Consider the following 20,882-nt stretch of genomic DNA (forward strand, 5'->3'; position numbering starts at 1 on the left):
ATCTACCAATTTCCAAGCCACCATTACCCTCACTTGAGTTTCTTCAAGAGGCTAACTGTTCTTCCATCACCCACCTGGACTGCCTTCCTTGTAATTGTTCTCCACAAGCAGCTGATGTCATTTTTTGAAATAAAAATATTATTATATTATTCTGTTGCTTGAAACACTTCAGTGGCTTCCCTTTGCCTTAAAGGACTAAGTCTTTAACATTATTCTCACAGTATCCTGTGGTCTGACCACCAACTTCTCATTACACAGAAAGTTCCCCCTCTGGACTCTTACCCCAGAGACTTTCTCTCAGGTCTTTGAAATGTTCTAGTCTCCTTCCTTTGTACCTTTGCACAAGCAACTTCTAAGGATCTTTCTGCTCACATACTCTCCTTTAGCTCTCAGCTCAAAAGTTGTTTCAGCAGAGAAGTGATGCCTAGCTCCATTCTGAATGAATCCCTTTATTTCATAGTCTCAGAGTATATACCTATTCTTCCTTTCTAGCTCTTATCGCAGCCTAAAAATCATTATTATTTATGTGGTTACTGTGATTGTATCTATCTACCAAACTGCATATCTAGGATCTTGCAAAATATCTTACACTGTCTTACAAATAAGCAGCCAGCTATTACGTGTATAATTACTGGATGTTCTGAATCAACTCCAGAAAAATACAGCACCATGAAGCCAGAGACAATGTCTAGTCTGACTCAGTGTTATAGCATCAAGAATGATTGAATGATCAAGATAGGAAAGACAGAGGAGGAGAGGCAACTCCTACCTTGAAAAAGTTCTGAAAATGGATGGCGGTAATGGTTGCAGAACAATAGGAGTATGCTTAATGCCACAGAACTGTGCACTTAAAAATGGTTAAAAGAGTTCATTTATGTTATGAATATTTTACCACAAAGAAGTTTTCAGAAAAATAATAAAAGAATGCAACTCAACTGATTTGAGCTGAATCTACTACATATAAGTTCTAGACTTTGGACACAGCCTTAAACTTCTTAACCTGTTTTTGGATTCATTCCTGATCTCACAAGGATTAAGCAGAAAAAACAGAATCTGACAAGTTCTATTAGTATGGAATTTTTTTGATTTCTCAGAATACCTAAATAAGTGTATCGTTTCTGCTATTGCCTTAAGGAGAATTGACAAATACATATTATATGAAGGTACTTGCACAAGTGGATGATGGGATGAGAATTTATAGAGTTTTATTTGGTTACTTTCAAAAGCATAGCGGTATCATTTTAATTCAGTTTTGAACTAAGAAAGCTCAAATGTTTGATCCAAGTTTCCGGAGATGTTTAGCTTTGACAATGGAAATAAAACTTGTCTTTTAATTTTTGGCAATTATGTTGTCTCTCTTAATCCAATTTATTTTCCATATCATATTGTGTGGAGTCTTCTCAAGAGGAAACTAAACATCGTATCAAATGGCAGTGCAATTAAATTTTGTCCTATCCTTTGTGGCTATTTTTTTTTATTGAGAGCAGAACAAAAGTTCTGTTCCTTGGGGTAAAAAAAGTATACCTGCACACAATTTTATTGTAATTCTCCTTTTTTTTCCCCTTTGAATTTGGTCCAATTCCTCAGAGTCATGACCAATATGGAACCTTTAAATAGAGACAAAATCTGAACCTAGAATACATGTTAGCTCACATTTCATTGAACAATGTCATTCTCACTGGTTGAAGGGCAGAGGACATAAATTTAAAAGGTACACAATGCACAGCTGGCTGAAGCTGTTCCATGGTTGAAATAAAATGTGAATAAACTCCCCCCATATGGTATCACTCACCAGCATCAGTTTAGGTCAACTTTTAAGAAAAGTAAAATGCTGAGAAAGAGTAAAGTGCAACTCTCGTTATATCAATTATAGCACTACCAAAATCATAAAGAATACAATCTGCATAAATTCTATAATTGTTTTTGTGCATTTTAATTTATTGCACACCCACAGGGGACATATTAATTCAAGAGCCTATCAGCTTCCATTTTATTCTTAGTATTTGCTAAGGTAAACTCAAGATTAAAAACTAAAAGCAATTTATAACTTTCACAATGCTTACTTACATGGCACATTGAATTAATGGGGCAGTTAGGAGAAGGAATTGATGTGCCATTTTGCAATTCTTAAACAATGGTAGGCAATGAACACATCAACTTGAAAGCAAAATCAACCAATCAGTAAGTCTTGATAAATAATTCTCTAATCATCATTTGTTCTGTTATCATTTTTTACATTAAATATAATAATTCTGTACCTACTGTACCAAAAGAGCAATGGGCAAAAACAGTGTGAGAGAGGGGGAGTCAAGCAAGGACCTGGAATGTCTAATCCCGTTCAATGCAGCTACCACGGGCATTCCATGCTCCAGAACACAAGGATATATGTTTGGAACAAGGTTAGGCAATGCTTCCCATGGTTTAATGTAAGTCAGAATTTGGAAGGCAGAGGTCCGGGTGGTATCCAAGTATGTGCAGGGGCTTACCTTCTTTGCAAATGTATGGTGCCAGTAGGAAGATAACTCAGGATCTGGGGCAAATTAGTTCCAGCTAGAGATTATCCAAATGCATACTATACTGTGTGTATTGGTGGAAAACTAGTACATAGAAAGAAAAATTGCATGGGAGGGTGACTCCATGAAGTAAGAGGATACCATGAATTCACTTGAGGTAGTAGTACTACTGATAATAACAATAACAACAAATTTAAATATAAACAGAAAATGTTTATATGTCCATTGCATACTAGGTACTATTTGAATCCCAGGAATATGCAGGTAACAGGACCTAGCCCTTCCAAGATTTTAAATCCAAGACAAATGATTGGAGTAGATTCTGAATCCTATCACAGAGAAGAAATATTAACCCCATCAAGATATTTAGGAAAGTTTTCCCAGAGTAGGGGATTCCTGAGCTGAGTTGTGGAAAGTAAGGATCCTTTATCTGAGTGGATAAAGATAAGAAAAAAGGAGTGAGGGGAGGAGGAGCATAAGGTTGTAAAATAACCCAACTTTAAGTTGTTATTACTAATGTTTGAAGTGTGAATTAAGAAATGAAGATTGAATTAGAAGACAAGTCATAAAGTAGATGACCACACAGAATGACCTTTATATTGTAAAAGCAATGCAGTAAAGACAATCCACTATTGGTGGTCTTCAAGCAACCTTGCCTATCCTTGCTAATTATACCAGATTGCTTCAGATCCAGTATACTGAGCACTTTTAGGTACTCACATAGGCAAATAAGTCATTTACAACCACTACCATATAACTGCTCATATTCTAGAGTTAAAAATGGGACTGGCTGGTTTGCTTCTATAATGTGTGTTTCTTGCTCCAAAATTGCTGCATTCCTGGGTTTCTCAGATGAAAGGCCAAGGACTGCACAGGCAGCATTCATGTAGGCCCAATGTATCCACCTGGTGGACATAAGGGTAGTAAAATTGATGCAGATACATTGGTGCTCATTGTTTGCTGGGCCATGGGGAATAAATTATTTTCTTCTTTGGCTCTGGAGCCTTCTGACACCATCCAAACAATTGTGGTAGTTCAACTATTAGCTTAAAAGTAGTGGTAAAATCTCATACTTTTCACAGTTTTTGACACTTGACTATAGTATGAAGAGTAAATTGAGCAAACTTTGTTTCCTGACTTAGGAACTACTGACATTTTGGGCTGGACATTCTTTATTGTGAGGGTATTGTCCTGTGCACTGTAGGATGTTTAACAGCACCTTTTTACTCCACTAACTAGATGCCATTAGTCCCCCTCCACTGTAACAACTAAAAATGTCTCCAAACATTTCCAAAAGTCCTCAAGGGGACACTGTTGAAAACCACTGGAGTAGGGCAAAGACTAAAGTTTGAGGGATTAGGTAAGAGAATATCACAATATCTACAACAAAGGAAAGAACTAGGAGAGTGTAACAGCATTGGATAAGAGAAAACAAATTTAAGAACTACTATGAAGTCTGATTACACAATGTCACAAATGGATTATTACCATCCTCCTGGACTATATTATGGTAGAGCAGGATGGTTAACACAGCCCCGGGGCAAGATCATGAATGAATGCAGCTCTCTATCCCAGAAGAATGCAAGCTTCTTTTGATTATTTCTCCTGCTAAAACCGGGGGGCCGGGGGGGAACCCACATTTGCCAGACCTATAGCCACATTTCAATTTCCAGAGGCCATATTGATCTATTTCACTAGAAATTTCATATATACACAGCAACTGTGAATCAGGTAATCTTTTGGTTAACTTTACCATATTCCATCATCATCCACCATGATACATTTGGTTTTTGAAGGAACTAGGCTGTTGAAATAAATGGGGATATGGTGAATACGAAAATTCCTGTATTCTTTAAGTCTCTGATTTACTATTATGGTCAGAATCCGATTAGAATTACTTTCAGGGGCTTCCTCTTTTACTTTGCTACCGTGTTAACTCCTTTCCACAGTTAATAGAACCAGTATGAATATTATGTGGGCTGCTAACTATAACCAGTCTGATTATGCACTCAGGGTTCAAGGAAATGACTTGGAGATTGGTCCACAGACCCATTAGATCTCTGTGAAATAAGGTGGCATCACGACTTCATTGTTACTGGGCCTCTATATGCCCTCATTTTACAGTGGGAGAGATGATATTTGGGTTCCCTTGAATAAAAGTCAGCTTATACTCTGTCTTCAACAATCATCAAATGATGTTGCCTTTTCCCCAGAGCCAACTTACTCTGCAAAATGGGTCCCCTTGCAGAAGGACTGGGATAACTGCTAAGATATTCCCAGGGTAAGAGGAGGGATTTTTCCAAAATACCCTCTCCACAAACTCTCTCCTAAATTCTTTTATGAACTCCATATACACACAAGGTAGGGAAGGGATATAAGAATTACCTAACAAAGGTTTGGTTACCTACTTTTTGCAAAACCTTCATGGTGGTCTACCATATAATTCATTGTGGCTTCTGAGAGCTACATCATCAGACCCCAGACAAAACTGAGACAGCAATATCCAATTTTAAGCATCCTACTATAATAAAAATCAAACAATTTCTAAAAATTCATTTTATTTTTTTTAAAGATTTTATTTATTTATTCTTGAGAGATAGAAGGAGAGACAGAGCCAAAGACACAGGCAGAGACAGAGCCAGAGACACAGGCAGAGGGAGAAGCAGGCTCCATGCACCGGGAGCCCGATGTGGGATTCGATCCTGGGTCTCCAGGATCGCGCCCTGGGCCAAAGGCAAGCGCCAAACTGCTGCGCCACACAGGGATCCCCCAATTTCTAAAAATTCAAATTATGGTTATAAAAATAAAAAGAATACATCTCATCATAGATTACAGAAAGAAAAGAAGTACAGAAAAAATACAGGAAAACATTGCCTATAATTCTAGCAACCACAAACAAACAATATCATTTTGATTTATTTCTATGTAGTTATTTCTTATTCTGTGCTATGGTTCTCTGCATATTAGGTAACATTCCATATAGTACTTCCTATTTTTTTTTTTTTGTTTACTTAACTCTGGCATTTTCCATAGTATTCTAAACACTTCACAAACAAGACCTAATAGGGATACACTTGCCCACTGAGAATATGTAGCACGATTTATTTTTCTCTTCTTCTATTGTTAAACATTATGGTTGGCTCCCAATTTTAATTATGAATGTTAATATCATAAATACCTTTTTCCCCTGGCATTTTTTCCCCTAGATTCAAGCTTCATAACCTATTCACAGAGACATAATTACTTTTTTAAAAGGAAACTCTTCAAGATTTAAAGCCTTCTCATTGGTCTAATTCCAGGAACTCTCACTGTTGTTTTATCCTGGCAAGATAACCATTGAAAAGGCTAAAAAAGGTTCAGAATAGAGAGAGGCAGAGGCCCCAGTCTAGTGGCACTTCTGAGACCTTTAAAAGGATAGATAAAAGCCCAAGGCACTGGGATCATCACATATGACAGGTACTTTTGTGAGATGATTTTCACTAAAATAATCACACTTAGTTTGTAGACCTGAAGACTGAAATACTATTAGAGACAAAGTTCTTTAGTGTAAGGAAGTAACGAAATCCTAAAAGGCTTATAGGTGATGTGGGCCACATGAAGACAGGAGGGGGCTTAGTGGGTCTGCAGCAAAATGTGCCCATATAAGATAAGAATCACTGCTCATCCTCAAATAGGCTTGTCAGATTTAGTAGCAAAAACACAGGAAGCCCAGAGAAATTTGAATTTCAGATAAACAAGGACTACAACTCTATTTCTTTAGTGTGTCTTACATATTACATGGATGTAATATATTAAAACATTGTTTATTGATTACTGAAAATTCTACTTATTTTGGGCAACCTTGTATTTTATCTGACAATTCTAGCCTCACCCTGTTGTCACTGTCCAGGAGGGTAGGGGTTGGATTGCTTCAAAGCTCTCAAGAGCTACCAGAAATCTGGTTTCTTGTGAAGTCTCTTTATTTCTAAATTTTAGCAACTAGTTCAAAATGTTTTAAAAACACATCTGGAGGCCAGATGATAGCAGCAAGCCATCATCTGGAACTCTGATATTAGATTATGATCCAGAATAGAATAAAACATATCTACCATTGGAAGGAACAGTTCTAATGCATATTAATCATGTCTTCTTGTCAGTGATTTTCTGAGAGCTAACGTAGACAGGGGGCAGACAGAGAAAAACCATGTGGCCACAACACTTTCAGAGGAAGTTGGGAAAAAGAAGAACAGATTTAGAAAAGTCTCTGGATACCACACCTACATTCCTGTTTGACTTGGACAGAACCAGCCCTTGACTTTCAAAACTCAGAGAATGCCCTTGAAATTCAAATAGGTTTCAATAACCATAGTCAGATCAACCATTTTAAGGTAATCCCAAGGAATACACAAATTTTTGCTGTATTTAAATTTCACAAGGAAGAGCTTCCAAAAAAAAACAAAAAAAAAGTTATTTGAGTTAACATTTTTTCACTTTAAACCTCTATTTGTTAATTGAGCATGTTTATGTTTCTTCAGTACTAAAATTGAGATAATTTTAATTGAAAAATTTTCTGTATCTCTACTAGGTAAGAATTATTTCCTCTGATGATGTGCAAGTCCCAAAGTCCTAATTAAAATAAAATAATGGCTTTCCAATCAGTTGTGGGAAGGAGACATTTAGAGAATTACCTTGAGGCACTTTGCAAGGAATACCATTAAAAATGATGAATATAGGTAGCTGAACATTTTGCTGCTGCTAAATTGAATTGAGAGGATAGGTGAAAGAGCTTTTATTTACTTGGTGCCAAGCCTTGATGCATTCGTATAAATTGCTTGGCATATGCGGTATTATGAGTCAAACAGCTTTGGTCCTGCAAAATAATTCTAGATGCAGAGTTGCCTAGAAGGAATTTCCAGAATTTTATGTTCAGCATGTATATTCAATTCTTAACAATTGCTGGAATAGGAGTGACAATGTATACTTGTTATCTTCGCCTGGGGTATAAGCCTTCAGTCTGGAGCTGAATTACAGATTTCTTAGTGAGTTGTTTAATTAACTAATAAACATAACTCAATTAGAAATGACATTCAAAATCTTTAACATCCTGACATAGCACTGATCAGTCGGAATGGACACCAAAGCAATTAGAATAGATATTTGCTACAAAAAAAATTTTTTAATGTACTCCTATACAAATATATTAGCACTGTACACAGACCAGAGAGAGATGCTATAAAAGAACGGGGAAAAAAATTAGGACGAGATTTTACCTTCAAACTGTATACTAATATAACTGATGTTTATATTAGAAGGCAACCTCTCTGATTATCATTTAATTCACTGGCTCATTAGGGTACATCCCAGGGTAGAAAAACCGAGGAGGAAACAGGAAAAAAACAGAAAGTGAAACATCACAACCAACCAGTTCTCTTCTCTATAACATGCAGGCTGGTTTGGTTTGCAATACTGGTGCAATTATCCCCCTCCTGGTAACCAGGCCCCTTTTCAATTTAACTTTGAGGCTCCTCCCATTAATTGGGAGGCTCTTTCACTTCCCTTTGTATTAGGCAGGCCTTGTGTTTTGCCTTGACCAAAGGTAGAAATGTGTCACTTCTGAGCCTTGACCTTGAGAGGCACACACACTTCCAAGTTTTTTTTGAAAATTGCTGCCACCATGCAAGCAAGCCTAGGATGGCCTGCTAGCTGATGACGGCACATAGGCAAGTCACCCTGTTGCCCTAGTCAAATTGCCAGCTGAGTAAGTTAACAAAGAAGCTCAGCCAACATTAATCCTGGCCAGATGAGCAGAGGTATCCAGCTGACCACACACTTGTGAAATATAATAAATAGTTGTTGTTTTAAGTAACATTTTAAAAAAATGGGGAGGTGATTGTTGTGTAACAAATGATGACTACAACTGGCCTTGCTAATTTAAGAAAAGAAGCAGAAACTAGAGTTTTTGTTAGCAGATAAGAATAAAGAATATACTGTATGTCTCAAGTTTTACAGGAGTGTCCGGAATGCTTCAGAAATACATTTTATTCCTTCACATTTCTACAGTGATGAGGTGGACAAAAAGGTAGCTGTTTGAATACAAGGGAATGGGCTGGTGGGTGGAGATAAAGATTTTTTTTTTTTGTATATAATTTAACACTAAAATGGAGAAATAAATTTGCAATAGTCTGCATATTATTTTTTTATTGATGCTACAGATAAAAATAGGTAGAAACCACTTCTAGAAAACATCTTTTCACTTCATGTCCCAATGTTGAAAACCTTCTGAAATCAAAATAGATCTAGTAAAAAGATATTTCTTGAAAGCTATTTCTTAAAAAACATGTACCCACAATGTCACACTTTAAATGTCAATTTCTAAGGATCACTAGGGAAAGAAGTTGACCTTTCTCTTCATTTAAATGAAAATATTTGGGTCCATATGGTACTTTTGATTTAAATGTCATTGATTTTTCAATAAATGATAATAAGGATGCTGGCATTAAACACTCCTAGTTCTATGTGTGTGTGTGTACATACATATATATATATGTACACACACACACATACACAAATATAAATGTATTTTTTTTTCTGGATGCCAAGACCATACAGAATTAGAGCTGGAAAACTGTCACTGAGGGGTAAATACTGCATAAGGTTAAAGATAATGTGAAGCGTGAACTTCAGTAAAGACCATAGTGACTGTTATTTCATTTTTTTTTGTGACTGTTATTTCAGAAGAATTACAAATGAGATGGACATGACTGATTTATAATGCCCCGAAATGCTGACAAGATGGCCAACTAGCATGGGTTTTTGGCTCACTCCTCTAAAATCAGCTTGGGAGAAGCTATGGAAGTAAGATAGAAACATGGATCTAAGGAACGAACATTTCAAGAATGGAAAGCCTCTGGGAACCTAACACTGAAAGAATGAAACAAAGACTATCTTGAGCTAGTGCATATGGAGTATGGGGGTGGGGTGGGGGGTCTCAGGAGTGGTTACAGTCATGATAAAGCCTGTGCAAAGGGGCCCTGCACTCTTTTAGAAGTGGCTGGGATGAACTATTTACATTATATTCTCAAACTATGCTCAAAATCCCTTAAGACAATCATGGCCTGTATCATTCATGGATACTAACACTAACAGTAAAGTGTGCAGAGAAGCATCAAGCAGACTGAAAGCCCATGGGGTGAGGAGTAAATGAAACAGGTGCAGGCTGTCAGCTTGAGCTTCAGGTAGTCACTCCACTACTGCCTTTCCCAGTGGAGAGTCAGTGTTTTAAAAGTCATGGAATTTATTTATTCAGGACAATCCCTGACCAAATGAGTTGCCCTAAGTCACGGTAGCAAGTAAAAGTAGTTCTAAGGAACTTTGGTACATATGGGGCAACTGGACTCATATAACCAATAACCTACTGGACATTTCCCTTTGAATGCTTCATTAGGTACCTTAGTTTTTATATGTCCTAAATAGACATTTTCTTCTCCTTAAAATCTACTCTTTTTTGTTTTATCAGTGAATGTAACTATCATCCATATATCTATCCAACCCAGAAACTTGAGAAACATTCCAGCCTCTTGGCAATACCATTTGTTACTAAATCATGTCACATTTCCCTGCTAATATTCATTTCCTCCATTCCCACTGCTATTGCCTTAGATATACAATTTTAATTTATACGGTGCTAAATATAATTTATGTAGTGCCATATATAATTTACATAGAGCCATAAATAATTTTGCCACCAGGTTATCATTGTCCCTGATGCCATTATCATCAGAACAAGCTTTCTAAAACAAAAATCTGATCACACAGCAGGATAAAATCTTCTTCTTGATAAAGTCCTCTTCTTGATTTCCAGATTTTATGTTGAATCATAAACCATTCCACATAGGTAAAATATATAATATTTTTAAAGATATACAGAGAAAAAAATTGCTTATGCTAATACTTAGCCATCTATGTTTTGGAGATGTTTTCATATTAAAATCATGCCCATTAGAAGATGATTTGGTCTCCCTATTATTTCAGTTTATAGTGTTAATGATAATAATTTTTAATGAATGGCTCTGAATTATCCATTATGTGATTTAATTATTTTTAATTTTCCAAAATTACTGCCTGGATAACTACCCTCTCTCATTTTTAAAGACTGGCCACATTTCAATACAAGGACTAAAGAAATGGTTGAAGGAAAAGATCACTCTTCAGCCTCATCAGCTCTTTTCTTCCCATTGTCAGGGGAGACTGCTCAGTCACCAAAGGAAATCTCAAATCCACTAGAAAGTATGATGCAATCTCTCTACTGAAGGATGTGGAATGGAGCAGGACTCATTTTTGTTTTGCCACCATGTCTCTCTTCAGTTTTCCTAACACAATTAAGTGCGTTAGGACTGGTGTATATGCATATTGAATATATAGGATAATATCAATGGCTAGTATAAATAGAAAAGATATAAAGAAAGAAAAGAAAAAAAAGAAAAAAAAAAGAAAAAAGAAAGAAAAAAAAGAAAAGATATAAAGTTCTTAATTTTTACTCCTCCAGAGACTCAAAGTAAATGCTTTTATAGAATTAGAAATCTCATTACACTTATTTTCTGGATCTTGATCCTATACCCTGAGGTCTGAGGATTCCTTATCCATGAGCCTTTTTCTAGGACTCCCAATACTCACATCTCCTGTATAAAACAAACAAACCCGACTTCTAATCACAAGTAGGATCCTGCTCCCTATATTCATTCTATCTCTAGTCCACATGTATGCCCCAGGCTATGACACTCTGTCTGGAAACACAATCCGGGCTTCTTAAGACCAGCCAGTAATCGAAGTCCCTTACAAGAATAGCAGTTGCAGTGGGAGGCACTCTAGCTTCTATGGCCCAGTTTGAAACTAGCTCCCCAGCTTGGATTTTACTTTTGAGGTCTTTTCATTTACTTTTGATTTTACTTTTCATCCACTAATGTGAGATGAAGGCTCATCTAGTTCTCTGACTACTCAACCTGTTAGATTAAATACAAGATCCTTCCCTAATGCAGGCCCTAATTTGGGGGCTGGCACTAGTGACAGTGAAGCACATACTCCTTCTTTTAGCATCTATGAGACCCCTACCACACACTTGCATGTTTGCTTTTCTACTCCTTGAACGCAAGCAATACAAAAAAAGGAAACATATTACTTGTAATGGCTTCTCTTTTTGGAAGTTCTCAAGACAGATCACTCTAGGAAGGATTCAATTAATTTCTCCAATTGTCCTCAATCTTCATCTTGTGGAATTTGCGGATGAGTTAAAAAGAAAAGAAAATCATAGCCAGTTGTTACCAATACATGTATTTTTGTCCCTCTTTCCCATGTCTAGGCTGTTCTGTCTGCCTTCTGAGTTCTGATTTTCTTTAAACAGTCAAGTCCAATAAACTATTGTCTGACTTAGTGCCTGACATAACTCCCTAAATAGATGGCTACATTAACAAGTTGCTGAATAGAAAAACACAGGTCATGGTAAATGTGCACACCTCCTGAACTATGGTACATCTTACCTGCTCCACTTTTATTTTCTACCCAGAGAAATGGGTTATTTCCCATTTCATGAAATACAGAGTATCAGAATGTTGAATACAAGACAAAATCCTGGCACTAGTGTCTCAAAGCAATGCCATAGCTAACTGAAACTCAAAAGGACTTTTATTAAAATCGAAAAATAAAAGACATTTATTCCAGTCAGTTTAATCCAGTGGCTCCTCTGGGTCTGTAAGGGTCAAAGTACTGCAGTTGCCCTCTGAGGGAGACGCCAGCCAGCTATTCACCTCATCTCTAGCATTCCATTCTCAGCTCCTGAAGCTACAGTGGATGAAATCCCCAGATATAACTAAATTAAATTAACTAAACTAAACTAAATTTATTTAACTAAATTCTGGTATGTCTGCCTTGCCAAATAAGGCTATTTTGCTTGCACTCATCATCTCTCCCCCCTGAGTATTTATTATCACCCACTGTTTGCTAGCACTGTCCTGGTCATTTTAAGGATTTCAAGATTGTGATCTAGGTGGCAAGTAAGACAAATGCACAAAAATGGTTTGGAGAAAATACAAGAAAACACCAGTAAGGACTAAGAAAAGCTATATAATCTTTAAAGAAACAGAGAATGAGGAAAAGATAAGAGAATTACATGCACTTTAAAACATGGGTAGCAAAGGGGCACCTGGGTGGCTCAGAACAGAGCAACCAATGGAAACGCAGTTAAGTGATTTCCTCAACATCACCTTCCAAACCCCAAATTTTATCTTCTACTCCTGATAATACATCCAAAAAATACTGACGCTTACAAACTACATGAGAATATCTTTGAGATAATAAAGAAACACACTAAAAGAGTCAATTAAAAGCATAGTAAAATATTGTTTCTTGAGCATTACTGAGAATTGTTTTGTTTTGGCACTGTGAACAACAGAATAAACTTTGGTTGAACAAAGACATGTGCTGTACTTCTCTGACCATGTGCTGGCCTTAGGGTGAATCTAATATTGTTTGTGCATATGTCATAATCATTTCTGGGATTTGGTACTCACAGTCAGAAAAACTGACCAAGGAATCCAGGGAGCTCTGTGTAGCACCATCCAATATTGCAGAGGTTAAAGGAATGATGAGAACCAGGAAATTTTAAAGTTTATAAAACAAAAGGGAAAGCAGCTGTAAAAGATGAGATCCAAATACACAAATTTGTCTAAGGAGGAAAACAGATGTTGCTCAAATTTATTTCCTGTTTCTTCCTGTCAATGATGTAATTCTCTGAACTCAGACATTAGGCCCAGATGGTTTAGCCAAAAGATCTGTAGCCAGAGACCTCTCCTCAATCAATTTTAGTAAAAATCTATTCATTTTTTATTATTCTCTTTGTCTTTATTTGTGTGACTTACTATATCCCTCAATTTCAAAAACCATTTTTAAAGGTTTAGTCAAAACATACAGATACCCAAGCAGATTCAAACAAAAATTTATTTCAAATAATTATCAAAATTAAATCCAAGCAGTGAGAATTATCCTTGGCGGCATTCACAGGGAAATGAATGGTCTAATTAAGATCGCAAGTATATAAGCAAATTACTTAATCCAATATTATAAGAGAGTTAAAACTAAGGTGAAATATATTTAGATAGGAAAGTTGAAAATAAAAAATGATATTCATTCAAATTAAGTAATTTGAAAAATAAAATAGGGTCAAAAATAAAAGCAGGTAGGAATTATACAGAAGTAACAAAAGTGAGATTTTTTAAAAGATTAACAAGTCAGGTATCTGACAAAACCAGACTAGTAAAAAGGAAAAAAAAAAATCAAACAAAATCAGACAGAGAAATGGATAAATTACCCTACATACATGAGAGATGTAACATGTAGCAAAATAAAATTATGAATAGCTATTTGCTAGTAAATTAGAAGGTGTAGATTAAGTGGATTAATTTTATCACAATACAACAATGCAAAATCAGTTCAATAAGAGACAGAATTTTAAATATACTAATAATTTTTAAACATTGAAATATTAACACTCAAAATAAATCTAGTTCTTGACCCTGATACTGGTGAATTCTATACTATCGCAAACATAGCCACTAATTAATTTGATCTCATGCAGATAATTTCAACATGTTTTGAGAGTGGAGTGGATGTACTCCACCTCAGAAGAGTTTTTATATGCATCAAATAAATATAAGCAGTCTTTGGTTTGCACAGTACTAATAACAACAAAGATTTTAAGTTAGTTGCCATAAAACTATGCAAAACTAGGACCCTCCATATATAAAATTACAAAGAAAAAGTTACATTGAAATAGCTGTTATATTTACTAATGTAGTAAATCAGGAAATAAAATCTAGAAGTGATTCTGCTATCTATAATAATTTCAAAAAGGTAATGAGCCTCAATATTATTTTGAGATATCTACAACTAAAAATTGATATACAACTATATCCAAATTCTACTGTTGGAGAAGTAACAGGTACTGTTAATATTATTATGGTTTTCTTTTGTTTTTGCCTATACTTATATCTGACATAAGTGCTAAAATTCAGTTTCAGGTTAGTGAAAATATATCCTTTCTTCCGTATCTACATTTTTGAATACCCTGAATTTTATCCATGGACTCTTTAGTTCATAAACTCTAGGTTAAGAACCTCAAAAGCAAATTACTTAATCCTTTGTACCTCAATTTCCTTATCTATAAGATAGGAATAGTAGCATTACTACCATGCTATATTATTCAAAGAACAAATTAATAGATGTAAATAAATATTTGCTACTGTTATTATTGATATTACAGATCTTTCAATGGACAATTCTTATCTAATAAAAGTTGGTCCAGAGTACAGAAAAAGATAAACGCCCATTTTATTTAATGAGGTTAGTGTAATTATCCAAAACCAGATAACAACATTACAAAAGAAACCAGATGTCCAATCACATATGAACACAGAAGAACTAAAATAAATGTATTCATAAATAATGTATCATGCTTAGAGTGTAAGTCGACATTGGAAAATTTACCAATCATATCCACCATATTAATAGACTCTAATATAAAAATTATATAACTCAATAGGCAAAAAAAAAAAAAAGCAACTATCAAAGATGACACTTATTTAGGTCCAAAACTTTTATTAAACTTGGAATGAAAGGGAATTTCATTTGGAAAAGACTAATCCTAATATGGAGAGGATATACAAAGCCCTTTAAGATCAGAAACTGTCATATTATTTATCAGTGTCTGACCAATACAATAAGCACAATAATAAAAGGTATAAGGAGTATTGAAGGGGAGCTCCTCTACATCAAAAATCAACAGAATGAATTAAAAAAACATGCAAACCAACAGAAATTTAGCATACTTGCTGAAACCAAGATAAATGTTAAAAATAACTGAACCTTCCCACAAAAATAATCAAATATAAAATATTATTATAAAAATGCAAGTAGTTTTGTTAGTAGTAACAAAAACTGAGTTATATATTAACCAAAAAGTATCTAACAATCATCTCATCAAAAATACTACAACTGTTCTAAAAGATATCAAGGAAGATAAGTAGGGAGAGTCTGCTGTTGGATAGGAATATTTAATAATGAAAATAGAAATTTATCTCACTAATAAATTAATTTATTCCAATAATAATTAAGATTTGCTTTTAAAATAACTTAATAGATGCATTCTAAAATTTCTATGAAAAAAATCCATTAACATTTACGTATACATTCTAGGAAAAAAGCGTAACAAAAATTAACCAGACATTAAACAGACTTTGAAATAGCATGAAAACAATATGGTGTAGGTATAAGAACAGAAAACAGTAAATCAATGTAACCAAATATAAAGCTTTGAATAGACCTATGTGCAAAATGATAATACTGGATAAAACTGAGACTAGCTACATATGCAATACTTCATTTTAAGCAGAAAGAAAGAAATGACTTGCAGGAAAGTTGACAACATAACAACGCTGTCTAGAAAGATGCCAGTAGCAGCAACCTCAGATATTTCAATCTTTTTAATCCTTACATAACAGACAAAAAACTAAATAATAAAACCAAAAACCAATAGAAACCATTTACAACAAAAGTTAGTGACAAGGTATCTCCGTAAACCCTCCAAATACTAGAAGGTGTGGATAAACCACTGAATTCCAATGATCTCCGTGGTATTACGATCATGAGCAAGACCAAATGATACTGTCTAGTGGCATATTTGGGTGATAAAACTATAAAAAGATCACAAGAATGTGATTACTCTAAACGCTAGGAGAGTGATTCCTTTCAGTGGGGGAAGGTGGGGCATTGTGATCTGAAGAGGTTTCTCAGGCAGGAGGCAAAGTTCTATTTCTTGACCTAGGTGTATTTAAAATAATTCCACAAAAAATAATAATTTCACAGTGTTAATTGCTGCTATGTACAAATAGTTGGAATGTAGGTACTTGTCCTACTCTTCTTTGCACTTTTCTACATTTTCTGTTACATTAACATTCCTCTAAACAATGAGATAAAATGTGGTTGTAGATCAAGAAGCTGACATATATGTTTACCTTAAAGCCACAAGCTATAAGCCAAAAAACCCATTCGTCATTTATTTGCCTGAGCCTATCACCTATCATCAAAAATAGTCTCTGAATTTCTTTGGCAGCTATGTCATATACAATTATAAACAATAAAATAATATACAAGGAGTAGCATATATAGAAATATTTTCATTCAAAATTCTGGAAGTTGCCAATATTCCTAAAATATTAGGAATGTATTATCATTTGTAGATAAATGATACATGATAAATAGATGATACCAGGCAAAGATTTTGTGATTAATTGCTTTTATAATAAAAGTGACATATTTTATGATAAACTATCCAAATTACCCATGTCCTGATTATGATATTAAAGTTCATATTAAATATGTTCATTACGTTTTGTAGTTTTAAAATTGATTTCACATATATTATTACATTAGATCTTTCTAACATCTCTAAGAAATGATTCAGGTACATTTGATACTATTTTTTTTTCGCTCTTTAACCTAAGAGGATTAATTAACTTTCCTAAGATTTATATATTAAGCTAGTGGAAGAAATAAAATTCAAACCTAAGTGTTATCTTTCTCAAGTGGCTTTATTAGTCATTTTAAAGCACTGATTTTTCTGGATTTGGAGCTTAGTCCAGCATATTTCTCAATTAAACCGATGAGTTTAACCTCATTAATTTAATATTCTAGCTGTGTTAATAAAAGTAAGTAACAAGCATGATCAAACATTGACTTCTACCTGCAAAACATAAGGGATCCTCTGAAACTTTTTTCTGCTTTCAAAGTCATCAAAGTTGACTAGGCAACCAAAGATGATTAAAGTAATGAAAGGACTGAAAAGTTTAGTTTGTAATCTACTCAAAACCCTTACAATTTTTCAAGTAATCTTAGAAAAGCAGATTTCCTTAGAAACTATAAGGCTACAGGTTAGTTGCAATTAGGATATTTGAAAACAACGTCATTGACATAAGTAAAGAAAATTTTATTTGGCTAGGGATAGAATGTTTAAGAGTTCTAGATCCTAGTACTTTGTCATGCAACTTCTGGGTGCTTAATATTGACATAATGGCTTCAAACACAGGTAAAGGGCTTTTACAACATTAGTGCATCGGGACTATCCATTTTTTTTATCCTATCTCAGGAATAAAAATAAATCTCATAAATTAGAACATCAGAATGCAAAAAAACTCCAACTAATGTCCATTGGTCTATTCTTTCTTATTATACTCATTCAAATTTTAGGAAGTTGTGAGGAGAGAGATAGAAGGGAAGAGAGCTTGATAAAGGGAGGGGGGAGGAAGAGAAACAGAAGGTGGGGCATGAAGAAATGAAGAGATGAGAGAAGAAAACTGCCTTATTCCGTTTGATTTAGTTAGTGGGACATCCTCGCCTTTGAATGGCAGTTCCAATAGACACTAGACAGATTCAAGACAAAGAATACCTAAAGCTATACAAAGATGCTAATACCAACAGAAATTTGAGTCAATGCTGGTCACGCACACTCACAGATGTCTACTATATCCGTACATTTCCTATTGGTGCCACTACAGAAAATGTTTCTATATTGTAAAAGGTTTCCAAGTCCAGAAAACTGTATGGTTTGGGACGATATATCTCCATTCAATCAAAACCTGAAATTTTGTCTCAACATTTTTCTTGCAGCATCTTCTAACCATGTTTTCTCCACTTTATACTGTAGATGTTATTTTAATCTCGATCAAATTCTACTTCAGGTAAGAAGCCAACTAAAGCCCTTTTAACTATCCTATATCCACATCAGTGTGTTGGTTTCTTTGTGCCAACCCTTTACATAATTTCAGTTTAGTGAGCACCTACTATGAACTATGCACTTCAAAGCACTCACACGCACTACTTTAATTTTTATGATGATCCCACGAGACAGGTCCTGTTATCATCCCCATTCTGTGAAAAAAGAAAAGTGAGATCTAAATATACTAATAAAAATCATAAAACTGTCTTTCCTCTTACCTAATCTAGGACACAAAGTCAAAGTGCGATGTACACTCAAGTACTGTTAGACATTCTCAACAGAGCTAAGTACCAATATTAAAAGAGAAAATCTATAAACAATGACCTAACAGCAAATTGAAATTTATCTCCTATTGTAAGACTCTATGGAAAATAATCTGTCTTAAACTGGGTGTTTGGGTTTGTTTTGTTTTTGTATTTTGGGGCTTTTTTGTTTTGTTTTAAAAGAAGATTTTTTTTTTATTTGAGAGAAAGCAAGCACGAGAAAGAGAGAGTACAAGAGCAGGGGGAAGGGCAGAAAAAAGGAGAAGACGACTCCCTGCTGAACAGGAAGCCCTACCAGGTCTCAATCCCAGGACCCTGGATCATGACTTGAGCCAAAGGCAGATGCCCCTATCAAACTTTCTGACACGAAATATGATTTTTGACACCAGAAATTACTTCCTTATAGAATAAGTAATATTAAAATATAGTACCTGGCTTTTGGGCACCTGGGTTGCTCAATGGTTGGGCGTCTGCCTTCGGCTCAGGGTGTGATCCCGGGGTACCTGGATCGAATCCCGCATCAAGTTCCCTGCAGGGAGTCTGCTTCTCCCTCTGCCTGTGTCTCTGCCTCTTTCTCTGTGTCTCTCATGAATAAGTAAATAAAATATTTTTCAAAAACACAGTACCTGGCTTTTAAGAAAATTTAATCACATGTTATAAGATCTCTATATAATTACATATCCCAGTATTTTTATATTAGTAAGGAATAAAAAGATCACATATCACATTGTTTTGCTAATGGAGAACAATGAATCACATTTCCCCCTACCCATATCCTTACGTGTTCCTCCCATATGTACTGGTCACTGATTTCCTTAAGCCAATGGGGAAAGCACATCCACACTGAGGCTTGCCTTCATGAGTACTGCTGTTGCCAGGTAAAGAAGCCCATTCTCTGTAAGTGATCAATGACCACATGGAGAAGATAGCTATTGCTTATGTCCCAGCCAAGCTGAGCTCCGAACATACACTCTTAACTGAATGAATCTGTGTGACTGAGAACAAGGCAAAGCTACAGGAAACTCATTGAGCAACACATGGAATTTTAATAAATCCTATTTTTTTATTGCTTTAAGTCCACAAGAGAGAATTGATTTAGAAATTTGTACCAGAATTGGATAGCTGCGCTAATGCAAACCCCAAAACTGTGGTACTAGCTTTGAGACCCAGTAATGGATACATGCTGAAGCACTGGTGAAAAGGGCTAGAAAGAGGTCTTACAGCATTGAAGGAATGGTAAATATGTTTTCTACAGTATTTGGAAGATAGAGAATATGGTGAAGGTTCATTAATAAAACTCGTAGATCTGGCTAAGAATTCAAAGAAGAATGTTAAAAGGATCACTTGTTCTTTTAGCTGTTTATGACAGAGTAAGAGAAGAGAAAGGGGAACTAAGAGGAATTTCACTTTGCAGGGTGAATTTAGAGAATTTATAAAGAAGTTACTTGACTGGAAAATAGAACTACTTCACATGTTCATTCTCTCAGCAAAGGATTCTCAAAAAAATGCAGGCTTTTAAGGTAATTATCAAATCAGAAGTGTGACTGGAAGACCCATTGTTAACTCAAAAGGAGTTGAGGAGATGCTGAGTAGACATTATCGTCTAGACAAAAAGTCATCCAAATATCTATAAGCATTGCTACCTTGGGGCCCAAAGTAAAAAGGAGGTCTACTTTTAGATTGTAGATGTTGCTTCAAGGGCATTGAAAAAACTCCAATCTAACTTATAGAATGATCCAACATTTTTAAGTCAATTTTTGAGTTCTAACTACAAGTGGTAGAGACAATTTAAAAGGAAAAGAAGGGGTACCTGGATGGCTCAGGGAAGCATTTGACTCCTGGTTTTGGCTCAGGTCATGAGCTCATGGATCTTGAAATCAAGTCCTACATTGGGCTCCACACTCAGCAGGAAGTCAGCTTGAGATTCTTTCCTTCTGTCCCTCTTCTTTTTCTCTCTCAAATAAAAAAAAAAAAAAATCTTAAAAAAATTAAAGAAAAATGAGCCTGTGGCTCCCCAATTAACTAAGAACAGGCTGCTACTCAGCCTCAAATACAAGATTACCAATAAAAATGAGGTCTGAAGTCTCATAGGTCAGAACCGACTTATCAAAGATGAGAGCCAAGAGCAACAGTGAAAGAATGACCCACCCCCAGTGTGGGGAGCATGATAACTACTGGCTGCCTGGCTTTTAGAATAGCAATGTTCCAATATCTAAGTTCTCTTTTGTATTTTTTTTGAATGAGGGTGTTTACTGCTATTACCTCTTTCTGATTCACAATGTTCTATGTTAAGAGTATTAAGGGTAA

Source organism: Vulpes lagopus, chromosome 4 (genome assembly GCF_018345385.1).
Source record: "Vulpes lagopus strain Blue_001 chromosome 4, ASM1834538v1, whole genome shotgun sequence".
Classification (NCBI taxonomy): domain Eukaryota; kingdom Metazoa; phylum Chordata; class Mammalia; order Carnivora; family Canidae; genus Vulpes; species Vulpes lagopus.